The 15,641-nt window shown below is 37.7% G+C and overlaps 1 long non-coding RNA gene across 1 annotated transcript; it reads right to left on the bottom strand.

Annotated features, from left to right (window-relative positions):
• Positions 1-1,632: 1,632 nt before the first annotated feature.
• Positions 1,633-11,366, bottom strand: LOC103095544 (uncharacterized). The gene is made up of 3 exons (XR_008912002.1): positions 11,268-11,366; positions 10,719-10,829; positions 1,633-2,146 (listed from the first exon to the last, which is right to left on the bottom strand). It is a non-coding gene; the product is annotated as an uncharacterized LOC103095544 (long non-coding RNA).
• Positions 11,367-15,641: the final 4,275 nt, after the last annotated feature.

A 15,641-nucleotide genomic window follows, 5' to 3' on the forward strand; every position in this document is an offset into this window, starting at 1 on the left:
GAAATTTAATAAATACAATATTTGGTGAATTGAATTGAGTGCCTCAGATATCTTACTCATTAGGGACACCTCTAACTGCCTCATATAATTGAACTTTGCAAAAGTGATGACTTAAAGTGATATAAGTAGTGTATGTAGATTTCAAGCAAAAGTCATCTGATCCCAAATCCAATATTCCTCTCCCTAAAATGTCCTACTGTTTCAAAGAAAAAATATTATTATTCCCATAGATTGTTAGATTAAAAAGAGTCTCATTGTAAGGGTTTTCCTCAGAGTTTGATCCTGAATCCTCTTCATTTCTTTCTGTATACTCAGCTCTCTCATAGCATGCCAGAATATTCTATCCTCTACTTTCTTAAAGTCTGTCCAAGCTCCTGTTTGTTGTATAATATTTATTGGGAAAGGAAATGGGATTGGAAAAATGGAGATATTGGGAGGTTTGTATGGGGTATGGAGGAGTTAAGGGGAGAGAGGGTATATTGCTTGGTGAGGCAAAGGAGGGAGATGACCCCTACTGAGAGGAAACAGCAGGGGTCCGATAAGGACTCTTTGTCCTGGAATGACTGAACTGAAGTTCAGCTCCCTCTATGACCAGAAAAGATAGTCCACTTATCTGACTGCGAATTCAAATAATATAAAGTTTAATAACCAATTGGGATTGGAGTTTTTTCTCAGCTTCAGACCTGAGGCCAGGCCCCAGAGGCTGGCGGAGGGTTCTCTCACTCCTGTCTACTCTATATCAGTCTAGTTTTGTCTTTTTTAAATCTTAGCAGTAGACAGAAAGCAAACAAGCACAATTCTAACCTTCAGAAGAGATTGGGCTTGAATCTTCAGGCTGAACCAAGAAAGAGGCGGCACACCACACCAGACTGGGCTGAACAAGCTCCTCCCTCCTCCAACACCAGGCAGCAAGTCCCACACTGCAGGAAGGAAGTGCTAGTCCCAAGACCCAACTGCCACTCCCAGTTGGCCCCTTCCCCCACAAAGTGTCAGTCTAATTTCCTTTCCACAGTTGCTTTCATGACACTGTGTATTATCCATTTCTTCCTCTGCTGTCTCGTTTTCTTTCGGCCTTCAATCTTTCCCAACAACAGGGTCTTTTCAAATGAGTTCTGTCTTCTTATTATATGATCAAAATATTTAAAGTTCTGCTTCAGCATTTGATATTTTGGTTGAATTAATTTCTTTAAGTATTGACTGATTATCTCCTTGATTTCTAAGGGACTCTCAAAAATATTCTCTAGCACTACAATTCAAAAGTGTTTATTCTTTGGTGTTCAGCGTTCCTTAAAATCTAACTCTCATAGCTAGACATGGCTCCTGGAAAAACCATTCCTTTGACTATGCATATCATTGTTGAATAGGTTGTATCTCTGCTTTTTGATATACTGATCTGATATTAGTTCAATTTCTCTATTTGCCAAGAATTTAAGACTGTTGTCAAGATCTTAGTTTTTTTTTTTTAATCTTGAGCTTCAAGCAAGTTTTTATACTCTCTTCTATTACTCTCATCAAGAGGCTTCTTAATTAATCTGGTTATTTTTAGCAATATAGTGATTCAAGACAATCCCAGAGAGTCATGATGAAAAATACTATGTACTCTCAAAAAAAGAACTAATGTATTATGAATGAAGAACAAAAATACTATATTTCAATTTTTCTTCTTTTTTATTTGATATTTCTTCCACAAAGTGATTGAAATGGAGAAATGTTTTACATTATTGTACATGTAAAATCTATATCTACTATTATCAATATCCATCTGAGTACTTAATGCTACCATTTTCTCTGGCATCATTGGTAACCATTGTTCATGGTTGTTCATTCCCAAGAGGACCAATAACATCATGGGTGACAAAAATTAAGATGATTGGCAATGGCCTAGGTTGTAGTTGATAATAACCTTAGAGTCTTTGATAGCTGAAGATCTAAAGACTCCACAGCCCTTCCTTCAGCTGCCTTCATAGCCAATGGAACAAATTGTTCTCATCTGTTCACTCCACCAAGGAAAATTGTTACATGGTTGTGGTAGACATCTCTCTCACACAGTGATGGGTTTGACAGCTGTCAGTTATCTTCAACCTCATTTAGTCAGCCTGCCAATATGATTTAATTGGGGTGTGGCTACCGCACATGATACAGATTCCTGGAGCCACAAGTGAGAAATAGAGACAAAAGGTGGATGAGCATCCCTGAAAAGGTTCAGCAAGCCCTCACAGCAGAATTGCTAGTCCCCATACTAGTATGTTGCCAATGAATCCCAGCTTTGGCTAAGTATTCTGAATCTATTGTATAAATTACATGAGAGTTTCTCTGACCATATGGGTAAGTCCTTCACCAGACACTAAGTTTAATGTGATTACTTTCCCTTGGTATGTCCCTAAAGGGACTCACTTTTATGAAAATACTACATTCCTAAAATTGAACTCTAAAAAACAGTGTACTAAAGAGGAGGTAGGGAGAACTTTCATCCTACACAGGAGACACCAAACCATAGACTGTATTAACTTTAGAAAGCTCCATAGGAGCAAAATGAACACTCTCCATTGTGGGGTGAGGGACACAGGTTCCACTGTTTGGTCAGCTACATGGCTATTCAAAATCAACCTAACTGGAGGATGGCTGATCTCTTTATCTAGTTAGTGCTAGAGTTCTAGGGGACATTGTTTGAATCTTCTAATCAGCTGCCATTCTAAATATAGAGTTTTATGGTTTGTATTGTGGTGCAAATAATCTGAGGCTTCATTGGTCAAACTCCATGTCAGTCACTCCAGACCACCTTACTAGAGGCTAAAGCTCCTGAAGGAAAGGCTAATGTGACAAAAGATTCCAGGGTTGTAGGGTAGACGGAGTAGCCATGGATCAGGATTGCCTCTGGCATATTCCTTCTTTACCTCCAATGTATATTTGCAGAGGGCAGAACCATATTCAGTGTACCATAATTTGTCTTTCTCTCACATAGTTAAAAAATTCTTCTATATGGTCTTTGCCAATTAGTCCATGTTGGTATGGGCTGATTCCTCCTCCAATATTAATTCATAGAGGCTAGCTAGAAGAGTTCAAGGACTTTAAGAGGAGTATATTCATCCCCTTGTGTGTCTGGGTCATTTTGCCCAGTGGAACTGAGTTGAACGCGGTGGACCACATGTTTTCACTTCCTTTCCTCTTACTTTTTTTTTTTAAATTTTCTACCATCTGGCTTTCAACTTCATCATTGAATTGCAATTGTCCTCTATAAATTTACCAATGATTTCTTAATTGCCAGTTCTAATGGCTTTTTTTTGTTTGTTTCATTATTCTTAAACTCTTAGAAGACTTTGGTAATTTTCTCCCTAATACTACTTTAAAAAAAATAAAAGTCTTACTTTCCATATTAGAATGAATATTGTTCCTTGGTTCCAGAAGAACAGTAAAGGATAGGCAATTGGGGTTTTAGTTAAGCCCAGGATCACACAACTGAGAAATGTCTGAGGCCAGATTTGAACCCAGGATTTCCCACCACTGGGCCTTCTCCATGCACTGAGTCAGTCACCTAGCTGCCCCCGATACTCCTTTTTCTCTGTTTCTATGATACTGCTTTCTCCTGCTTCTCCTCCTACCTCTTTGACTGCTCCTTTTCAATTTTCCTTGCTGTTTCTTTACCCAAATTAAGCTGATTAACATCCAATGTCTCCTAAGGCTTTGTCCTGGATCTTCTTTCTCTATATTATTTCACTTGGTGATCTCATTTGCCCATATTGAGTTAATTGTCATCTCTATACAGATGTTTCTGAGTTATAGTTATTCCTCTTGACTTCTCCTAACACATAACCAACTGCTTTGGGGACATATCAAACTGGATGTTGTAAAAGAGAAGAAGAGGGGAAGACTCTTCTCTCTTAAAAATGGAGAGGGGTGAATAGGTTTTTAACCCACTGGATGAATGTGAATCCCAGTGAGAGGCTGAAGGGAAATGTGGAGAAGGGGATATGGATGAAGCTGAAAGATTGAGGAAAGATGACAGTATCTCTACTTCCTCAAGGTTGGCTGACCTCAGAGCCTGAGACGACCTTAGAGAGACAGAAGGAATCTTTTTCTACCTCTCTTCCCAAGGGATATTTTACAAACTAGATCCTTGAGTCTTGAATATGAGCTCAACTGCTGGGAAAGATGTTTGTATCCCAGTCAGTTTTTCAGGAGAAAGGGTTTTGTTGTTAAAACCCTTCTGTGACAAATGAGATCTTTTCTTATCACAGGTGAAACAGGATTCGCCCTTGATCCTGTTCACAATTTGCCCAACTTCTGTCTTGTTATGAAAACCCCAACCAATCCCAAATCTGACATAAACTGAACATTTATTGAAGGGATAGAGTATGGAAGGGTTGGAGGGATAAGGTAGAAGGATGGTGGTAGAGGATTGCCTTGTAAAACTACTTCTACAGCAGTTAGACAAGGACCCAGGTGTAGTAAAGGATTTTAAAAGGGTAAGCTGACAGTAAAAGATCCTGAAAATCAACATTCCACACAGAACAGAGGCAGTTTCTGAGAGGATTTGGTGGACTTCTCTGGAATAGAGAGAGGTTGTTGTTTTTTTCTCTAGCAGTCAGGAGAGCCAAGAGAGTTTCTGTCTGGTATTTCTGGGGTAGACCCACAGAGCCAGTGATTCCCTCTTCTTTGGCTTTCTTGATATTCTGCCTGTCCTTGCTGCTGTTGGTGCTGGTGCTGCTGTCAAGTGGATTTCAACAGAGCTGTTACTGGAACTACTGCATTACTCAAAGAGGGCTATATATATTTGTGTGTGTGTATATATATATATATATATATATATATATATATATATATATATAGTTGGTTTTGAACCCTTCTAACCAAATCCCTTCTAAGAGTGCGTAGTTGTTATCAAGTAAAGGGGGGGGGGGTTGTGGAAGGATTTCCAGAAAGAAGCAAGCACACAAACAAGTAAGAAAAACAGGCTCTTCTCCCACTTGTGGCTTCATATTTCCTTCTGTCCCCTGGGGAAAAGCTCCACTCCATTTTTCTTCCAATGCTGGAGGTGTTGAGCTGGTCAGAATCCTCCTTCAGCTCCCAGTTCTCTCCCCAGAATCCTTTGCTGACTTTCAACTGTCACCAAGCTCCCTGTCCATCCAACAGGGTTCTATTCAGGGTCTCTTTTTCCATACTTTCCAATGCCCTATAAACATTTCAGACTCAGCATCTCTCAAACAGAAATCATTAGATAACCTCTAAAGCACTTTTCATCATTCAATTTTGTGACACTCATATTTTGATGTAAAAATTACTTATCTTTGTTCTTTCTTTAATTGTATCATCAAATGCTATAGAAATCTACCTATCTGTAAACATATATATAATATATATATATATATATATACATATCACACACAAAAAAAATACAGTCACTGCCTAGCTATAATATTGACTTGACTTGTGAGTGGCATACATAAATATCTAATCTGGGATCTAGCCTATCCTTCTCCAATGAGACTACAGTTTTCACATTTTGGAGTAACAGGATGAAAGTTGTGGCTGGCTACTTATTGGACTAAAATTATATCTAGTCACCACAATTCGAGTATTGGTAGTCTACAGTTACAATACTTTAAGGCCAAGGACTAACGCCACATTGCTTTCAATTGAAGGGTGATATTTAGTTTAATTATCTCCACTTTATCTCCTTTCTACCACATGCTGGTCACACAAAAATGTATCCAAACAATTGGTAAATCTATTTAACAAAGTCAGCACAAAGTAGAAATCAGTGATTTTATGCAGACTAGAAAAGAACTGAAGTAAACAGGATAAATGAGCTCTTCATCTAAGTGTGAGGAGAGAGAGAAGGATTTCACTAAGGAGGCAGTCTCTGCTTTTAGCATGGTCTAGGTTTGCAAGTGCTGGAAGTCATGGGATGTTTTGGATGGCCGACTTCCATTGACTTCCTCTATTTGTTAGTGGATCTGAAATTTGTAAGTAGACTTTCAAAAATTCTGTAATTATCTCCCATGAATTCATATGCTTACCTCTTTAGAATTCCTCTAAACATCTAAAAACCTCCCTTCTCCACTCACAAAGCTCTGTAGCATAGCACAAAGACTTAATGTCCTTTCAACCAATAATGAATCAAATATTCTTGTCCATACACAGGACAGCATGGGCTGTCCTTCAGGTCACTGCCCAACTGAGTGGGCAGATGTATAAGATTTATTTTAATTGTCTCTATTGGATTTTATTTTGATGGACTTTGGCTATCTTTTTCTTTTCCTGGTATTGATTCTTTGGGATTCCTGTCAACACAATGCATGATAACATCTCTTTTCTTTCAGCACAGGAAGACATAAGTCATCACTCCTGAAATAAAATAGAAAACTTAAGGGAGAAACAGATGAGAGACATAAGATCAAGATTATATGTCCCTAAGAAGGATTCCTAAATGCTCAACAGAAATTAAGGTGTAATAAAAAAAGATACTAAATTTGAGGTCAGAAGATCTATATTTAATTCCTACCTTTGATATATATGTGCTACACGACCTTGGACAAACCCCTTAACTTCTGAATCTCAGTTTTTAAAATATAAATTTATACTATATTTTTCTAATCCTCCTTCTAGCTCTAAATCTATGATGCTATGATATTAATCCTCACAAACAATTCTCCATTTCCTGAGCCTAATTTATCATGGACCTTTTCAGTACTACCAATGTAATTACGAAGTATAAATACTTGAAAAAATGTAATATTAATGACAAAATGTATGGGCATTTTGTACAGAGTGGAAAACTAGACATAGTTCTTACTGGTCACAGAAAAGATAACAAGGCTTGTACTCATGCAACATTATTTCAAACCAAGAAAGATATAGTAGGGAATAGTTTGGGGGAAGCCAGAGAGACTAGAGCCAGCAGAGAAGGTGAATATAAATAGTGGTGTATAGGATGAAAATATCATTGAGTTAGATAACATGGAGTTAATGTGTTACCATGCTGGGTACTTGAAATTACAGATCTGAGTTACCCCTCATGCCCTCAAATATCAAATAAAATGGTTTTTGTCCCACAAAAATTTTCAACCATAGTACATGCCTATGTCTTTTATTGTTTGACTTCTAGGAAGGGGAAAAAAGTATGAGATAAGAATTGAGATGAATCAATGGTATAATGTGACAGAGCAACAAATCAATGCAATCTTTGCCTTCATTAATAGGGGCATAGATTCCAAGAACAATGGAATGATGATCCTGTGTGGTAGTCCGACCTACATGGGCTGCATGCAGAATATTGTTTTCAGTTTTGGTCATTACATTTTAGAAAAGACATTGATAAGTTAGAGGATGTCTACAAAAGGACAACCAGAATGATAAGAGATCTTAGACTGAAGATAGGCTGAAAGAGCTGGGAATGATTTTCTTGAAGGAAAAAAAGACTCAAGAGTAATATGTTATTTGTCTTTGAATTCTTGAAAAATTGTCACATGGAAGAGAGAATAGGCTTGCCCTTTTTTAGCTTCAGAGTCTGAAACTAGGGGCAATAGATGGAATCTGCAAAGAATCAATTATAAGCTTCCTGTAAAGGAAAACATCCTAACAATTGATGGTATTCAAATGAGGAATAGGGTGCCTTCAGGGGCATTGGGTTCCCCATCATTAGAAGTTCTCTAGCAAAAGCTGGGGGGCTCTTTGTTAGACTTTGGGTAGATGGGGCTTTTCTGGTATGGGTTGTACTAGATAGGGACTAAGATCACTTCCAACTCTGAAAATTTTGTGATTCTATTAGTTTGAAATTCTGTGTGTGGGGCTACGATTCTAAGGAGTCCTAAGCCTTTCAACAGGAATTATGGACTGATTGTTTCTTCAGTGTGACATCATATCCACTTTGAATATTCTTGCCAAAGATACTTTGATTTCTCGATTCTGCAGGCTATAAATGTAAGGGTTTAGTGTTGGAGCCACCACAGAGAACATGACTGTGGCCACCAAATCTCGATCTCTCCCCTCGGTATCATGCTGGCCCGGGGGCTGCAAATAAACCCCCACTAGCGTCCCGTAGAAAAGTCCAACCACAGTCAAATGGGACCCGCATGTGGCAAGGGCTTTGCGCACACCCCCAGTTGCCCGGACCCTATACACAGCAGCACCAATGTAGGCATAGGAAGTGACGATGCAGGCAGCAGGTAATAGGATGGTGGATCCTCCTTCAATAAGGGCAACTAAGAAGTTGAGGGAGGTGTCGGAGCAGGCAAGCCTCAGCAAAGGATAAACATCACAGTAGAAGTGTGGAAGAGCATGGTTGCTACAGAAAGATAGGCGAGCGGTGAGCAATGTGTGCAGCAGAGAGTGCAAAGCTGCGCCCAACCACACTGTCCCCAGGAGCACCACGCAACGTGGAAGGGTTACCACAGTAGCATAGTGAAGTGGTCGGCATATAGCCACATAGCGATCCCATGCCATGGCAGCCAACACGTAGCTATCCACGTTTCCTGCCAACAGGAAGAAGAAGACTTGGGCCAGACAGGTAGAATGGGTAATAGCCCTGTCCCCTGTCAGCAGGGCATGGAGAAGTCGGGGCATTGTGGTGGAGGTGAAAAACAGGTCCGCCAGGGACAGGTTAACGAGAAGCGTGTACATAGGTGTGTGGAGGTGTGGGTCTGATCCGATGGCAACGAGAATCAACAGGTTTCCCAGAAGGGCTGCCAGGTACAGGGTCAGGAATAGTGGTAACAGGACCTCTTGGTGACTGGAGAAGGCCAGCAGGAGGAAATCAGAGGTGCTAGTCTGATTTCCCATGGTTATGTTGTTGCTGGCTCTGAGCCTGGGTTGAGGAGAGGAAGAAATAAGATGAGAGACTTCTACAGCTATTTCCACAAAAGTCGATCTATCCAGAAAGGCTAGGTGGTATGGTAGACAGTGCTGGACCTGAAATCAGGAAGACCTGAATTCAAACTCAACCCCAAATGCTTATTATCCTTGTGGTTTGGGGCAAGCCACTTAACTTCAATCTGATTCAATAGTAACTTGCATATAGTAGGCACTTAATAAAATTTTATTTAATTAATGTATATTATAAATTGATTGAGGTGAGGTCAGTGAGAGAAACACTATAGAAGCATAAAGTATAATACTTTATTTTTCTTTTTTTTTCTCCTGCCTGCTTTGATACTCAACTACACCACTGGGTCCCCCCTGACACCCAGGGGAAATCTATATAATCATTGACTTTTAGAACCTGAACCTAAACCCTTTCTTGCTTCCCTAAGGATCTTAATTACTTTGAGCATCATTTTTATCATCTCTAGAATAGTCAAGCTATAAAGACACTGCCCCAATAGAAAGATTAAAAACACTCTCAACAGGGCCCCAGAGTATTTTTTGAAGACTTATTATCCTCTGAAAGTGCTGAATCCCAGAAATTTTGGGGTACTAATATTTTCATCTGAGTTCCTACTGTAGTTTTCTGGTTTCTGGGCTTCTAAGAATCCCTAGCCTTCCTTGTCGCAGGAAAGAAGAAAAACCCTTCTAGTAGGATGTATGTTAATTGGATAGCTAGAGGATAGATGATAGCTATATATATAGACAGATGACAGATATATAGAGAGAGATAGATAAGTAGATGATATATAGACAGAATATTTATGAGTGCTTAGTATTCGCCAGAGACTGCACAAAGAGCTGGAAAAACAACTATGAAAAGAAGCAAGCAAGAAAATTAGATCTAAAGCAGCTTACCTCTAAAGTGCGTAGAAGAAACAAGATAAAAAAGACCTGGGAAAGGATAAGGTTAACCCAAAGCTTTGTTTTTGAAGTTTGAAGTTTGTGACCACAGTGACAGGAAGTCTTGTTCCCGGTGAGATAAGGTAAACATAAGCTTACAATAGTCCAAGGATCAGAATACAAGGCTCTTATGGAAAGGAGGTGGGGAGAATGGCCAGAGTACATGCAAAATGTTATGGAGGTGGTTTCTTGAAAATAAATTCTCAGGGTAATTGTGGCATCTGTACCGTAAGCTAAGATCACTGGGTTTGTACTCTGAAGACCTGGATTTATTTTCCCTTTCAACTACTTACCACCTGGGTATGTCAGTCTTATGTTGTCCTATGTGGGCAGTAACAGTATGTCATTACAAAGTCAGAATGGTGGAAAATAAGGTAAAGGATATTAAGAACCACACAGTTTTTAGGCAGATTGTAAACATTAAACCTCCGGTATAGGAATTGATTTATCAATTTATTTATGAGTGGTATAAATGGTATAAATGTTAGTTTCATGTCATGTTCCAGTAAGTTCATATAATACTAAAAATACAAAAATACACCAATGAACCAGAAGATATAAGAAAATAATAGATAAATTAGAGAACAGCTCACAGTTCCTTCATTGGGACAAAAAAATTGGGGTGAGGACTGCTTTCTTCATACTCCCAAATGTAACAAGAATTATCTTTTTATGGGTATCTAATGATTCCAATCTAAGAAGTTAATGATTATGAGTTAAAAACTACAGTGAAGATAACAAGAGTATATATGACAGGATCTCCAAATCACGTCAACATATGCATTCATGTATATATATGACCGCCTTCATATATTTAGAGACAATGATCATATACACTTTATTTTTTCTTTCCCTTAAACTAGGTTTGGGATGAGGAAAGAGAAGACAGAAGTCCAAATCAGCCTCATGTTCAAGAAGAGAATCCCTTTAGTGTAAGATATATAAAACCTTCTCACCTTTGTAAGAAACTCCTTGACCTCCTGTCCACCTCCAGAGGGACACTCCAACCCCAGTTCTGATTCATCTTAGGAAAGCTTCCACTAGCCAAAGCCCTGGCAGGTGCAACTCTTGAAAGTTAAGAGGTTTGAGGTCAAGCAGGGGGGCATGAGGAAGGAGATAAAGGAAGCACAACATACATTCCCCACTTTATGTCACAGTCCACCCTCTTAGGACAGAGTGGAAATATTTAAAGGGTTGGGACCATGAAATTGTTGGTTGGGCAGTCACCAAAGACAAAGGAGCTCATTTGCTCCTTTATCTCCAGGGGCTTTCTGTTACTGTTTTCCCTTTTCTTTCTCCAGAGTTACCCCATTAACATATCTTTATCTCCCCTGAGTCCTCATTATAAGAACATAAGAACCCCAACTGCATCCTAGACAATCAGTGTTGGTGTCCAGGGCTTTATGTCAATATATTCACACATCCTCTCCCAAGTCATTTCTCAGTCTGGCCTGGCTCTCATTACTCCATTTTCCCCCATTCCAGGATTCAAGAGATTGACTCACCTTGCTCTCTCCAGATTGTCATCACCTTTCCTTCCACTAGGATTAGAGTCTATGGAAAACAGAGTACGGTTTCATATCTTGTCCCTTCCTTTCCCCTTTAGTTCACAAATGAAAGTAAATAGACAATAAGAAAATTAAAAGGTATCAAAAAGTCTTGTCACAAATTAATCTTAATTTCTGGTCACCCATTCATTCATTCATTCATTCAATATCCACTTATTTAAAAACTTACTGTGTGAAGTACTATTCTAGATACTGAGGGGAATGTACATGAATGAATTCATTTTCTCATCAATATATCACTATTAACATATCCCACAGTATATATCAAATCCCATCCAAGCCTTCTAATATCACCGTGTATTTTTCTTGCCCAAGTGCTCCTATAAAGTGAAATAGTTAAATTGTCCCTCTGTGATCCCTTAATTTGTTTTATGACTGACCTTTCTTTTCCAAACACATATTTCTTGGATCATATTTTTAAAGGAATTTATTCTTAATTTCTAAGAAACAAAAATGACTTTTGATATGATTCCTGCAAAAAATGGAGTAACAAATGAGCAAGGCAGAAATTATATTTATAAGCTTACAATACCTAGAATGAAGAAAAGAGTATGCTAATAGCTTAAGATTGTTTCAAGGTATGTTATCCAGAATGCAGCAGAGAGAACAAAAATGAGGGAAAAACAGAGAGAGCAAAACTAACAAAGATATATAAGGAAGACAAAATATGTTGCAAACGTGAAGGGAAATATGAGGGAAAGGTACAGTGGGAAGATCACTTTATTTGTAGTAAAAAAAAACCCTGAGTATAGATCCTAATTCTGCCACTTCCTACTTTTGTAACATAGGAAGAGTCACCTAACTCCTTTGATCTTTAATTTTATCACCTTTAAAATTAGACAGTTGAGATAGATTAACTCTAGCCTAATTATTTTTCTCCCTCTTTTTTCACTTACTTTTTTCCCTAACCTAATTCTAAATGCTTTCTGTTTAAGTATAGTGGCCCTAAATTGAATCAGATATTAAATTATAGACAACAGAGTTTTAATTTCACTCAATAAATAATAGAAAATTAATGGAAGCTTTTGAGGAAAGATAGGACTGAATCAAAACACAAACATTAAGGTGTTAACATGTGACATATAGGATGAAAAAGAGAGGGACTGAGGAATATGTGCCCTGTTAGGCTATTTCAACCATCTACCTAGATGCCAATGAGAATTTTCACTCTAATGACAATGGGAAGAGAGGTAATCAAGGTTGCTGATTATTGGAATGAAAATGGAGTTAGAACTAGTATTTTTCCTTTTTTCCTCACTAACTCATGTCTTCATGCTGGTTTCTTAAGCCAATTCTGTCCAATTATTTTCTTCTTTTTTTTTTTAAACCCTTACCTTCCATCTTGGAATCAATACTGTGTATTGGCTCCAAGGCAGTAGAGAGGTAAGGGCTAGGCAATGGGGGTAAAGTGACTTTGCCCAAAGTCACATAGCTGAGAAGTGTCTGAGGACAGATTTGAACCTAGGACCTCCTGTCTCTAGACCTGACTCTCAATCCACTGTGCTACCCAGCTTCCCCGCCATTGTCTTCTTGAGGTTTGTGCTTCTATTCCTTCAATGCCTCCTTTTCATCAGGAAGTTTATCTTCTAGACTTCACTTCACAACCTCTTTTCTCTTGCCCATGGACTTTCTATGGAGCTACAAGACTTACACAGAGGCCAGTGATTGCTATTTACTTATTCAAAGGTCTCAAGGGATATTTTTGAGGAAACTCAACCTTTTCCCCTTACTTCCTTCTTCACCAAGAAAAGTTATATTTTGTCATACATTGAAACTAATCCCCACTTTCTATGACTGGTCTGTTGTCCCTTAGTATGTATCCTCTGTCTTAGAAATTGTAATGTGTTAGATTTCAGAAAAAAAAACATTTAAAAGATCATTAAGTTAAAGGTCTTCATTTTAAGGATAAGAATAATGAGGCTATGGTGACCTTTCTGACATATTCCTCACTCAGTAAATATAGCCAAATAATATGAACTTCCTTTAACATTTATTTAGGAAGTATATACCCTCTAATTGTATTTAATAATTTTGTATTGTATCAAATGTTTTAAAGATTCATAATGGAAAAGGACATGTATCCTTTTTAGGAAAATAAAAATCTGTTCATCAGAAGGTTCAGTGGTTTTTTAATTCATAGAACTGTTTCTATCAACCTTTAAGTCAATACATCTATTAAGTACATGAAATATGCAGATCACAGCATAAAATATTGTAGAATATAGAGTTTACAACATAATCCTCAGAATTTCCATTCTTTCCAGAATATATGAAATATATGGATCTTCATCAGATAGTAGTAAATGCCTGGAACATAATGGGCACTTAATAAATGCTTATCAGTTGTTTGCCTCAATAGTCTATGCCTAGTTTTAGTATTTCTTTAAATCATGTATCAATTGTCATATTCTCCTAGTGATAATATAAAAATTCATATTGATTTAATTCACATGTATATCAGGGGAAGATATCAAAATGTGGAAAAAGTCCTGAAACATTAATAAAAAAGTGACAGAAAATGCCAATAATTACCTGTCTCTATGCCTATTTTCCAACTCAAAAAATAAAACCTTCATGAGAGTAATTTATAAGTGAATCTAAGATATCCCTTATTATGTATTAGTTGGGAACAAGCAGGCTTTGCAAGTAACATTTAATAATAGACCTTATCTTTGCCATTTCAAAATTAACTGATAGAAGTAGAAAATATAAAATAACTGTATACTCATCTTGAAAATCATTTCATTAGATAAAGCAAAATTTCATAATATGCTTTTTACAACATATCTACCACCTATCAAAACTATTCAGTTCTTTAAAAGATATAACAATGGAAAGAACCGTGTTCAATAATCCTCTAATCATATTATAAAACACAAAGATGTATACTCCCGCAAGGTGCTTGCCATTGTGATGGAGAGATTCGGCACAGAGTTGAAGTTGAGAAGAGGTTCTCTATTGATAGCCTGGTATTATAGATGTTCCTCTTTGTAAACAATGTTGTGCTGATGTCATCAAGCTCTGGAACATTGCAAAGGCTCTTGAAAAACATCTGTATTCATTCATAGGAATATGGACAGCCAGATTGTCCATGCAATAAAGACCAAATGGATGAAGAATGTCTTTTGCTAAAATTACAACACTTATTTAAATGAACAACCTACAGAAACTAACAGTATCTACATCTAAGATAATCAGTAGAGATGAAGAATGATGAAAAGGAAGAGGAGAGTGGGCCAAAATGATTTGGGGGAAGTTTCAAACTTTCTTTACAACTTTGATGGGAACAAAGTTCCTAACCTCAAGCTTTCCAATAATGAAAAAATCTATAAACATTGACTAGGCACTTGGGCATAAAAGCAAAATTTTAACACTGGTTGATCAAGAACTGGGGATATTTATGTTGGTAAGAAAAGAATTAGAGATGGGGAACATGATGGATGCCTTCTATTATCTGTGTTACTATCATATTGAAGGGGGCTATACTCTTTTTTGCTTGATCTCAGAGGATAGAACTACCAACAATAGACACAACATAAATTTCAAAGAGGATTCAGGTGGGGAGGCTACAAGGAGCTCAAAGAATCAAGAAATACTTCTGGAGAAGATAGCAATTGAGCAAAGCCTTCAAGAAAACTAAGAATTTTAAGAGGTGAAAGTGAGTTTTAGAAATAAGAGAAAGTCAATGCAAAGATGTAGAAAAAGAAAATGGAGAAGAAACTGTGAAAAGGCTAGAACGATAAAACTTTAGAGTCCATGAGTGGGGATGGTGTGTAATAAAACTGGAAAACAGTTTGAGGATCTGAGTGGGGAGGGACCAAAGTGTCAAAGAGAGGAGTTTATATTTGATCCTAGAAGTAATAGATTGATACTGGATTTATTATGTAGGGAAGTTACCTGGCCACCTCTATGGTTTAGAAATATCATTTTGACATCTGTGGGAAGGGGTAGAATGGGGTGGAGAGAGACTTGAGAAAGGAAAATAAATTATTACATTGGACCAGATTCAAGGTAATTATGTTCTAAATTCTGGGAGTGGCTATGTGAATGGAAAGAATGGAACTAAGTGATGTGGAAGAGATAACAAGATTTGGCTGGAAATGTGGGATGAGGAATCAAAGATAACACTGATGCTTTGAACTTAGGTGACTAGAAGGGAGATGTTGCTCCTGACAATTACAGGAAATTTGAGGGGAGTCATTTGCAGGGGGAAAATAATATATTCTATTTTGGATGTTTTGAGTTTGCGAAGCCCAAGAAATGTTAGTTACTGCATGTTAGTGTGGCCATGAGTCTTTATTGGTATATATG

The sequence above is a fragment of the Monodelphis domestica genome, chromosome 1 (genome assembly GCF_027887165.1).
Source record: "Monodelphis domestica isolate mMonDom1 chromosome 1, mMonDom1.pri, whole genome shotgun sequence".
Lineage (NCBI taxonomy): Eukaryota > Metazoa > Chordata > Mammalia > Didelphimorphia > Didelphidae > Monodelphis > Monodelphis domestica.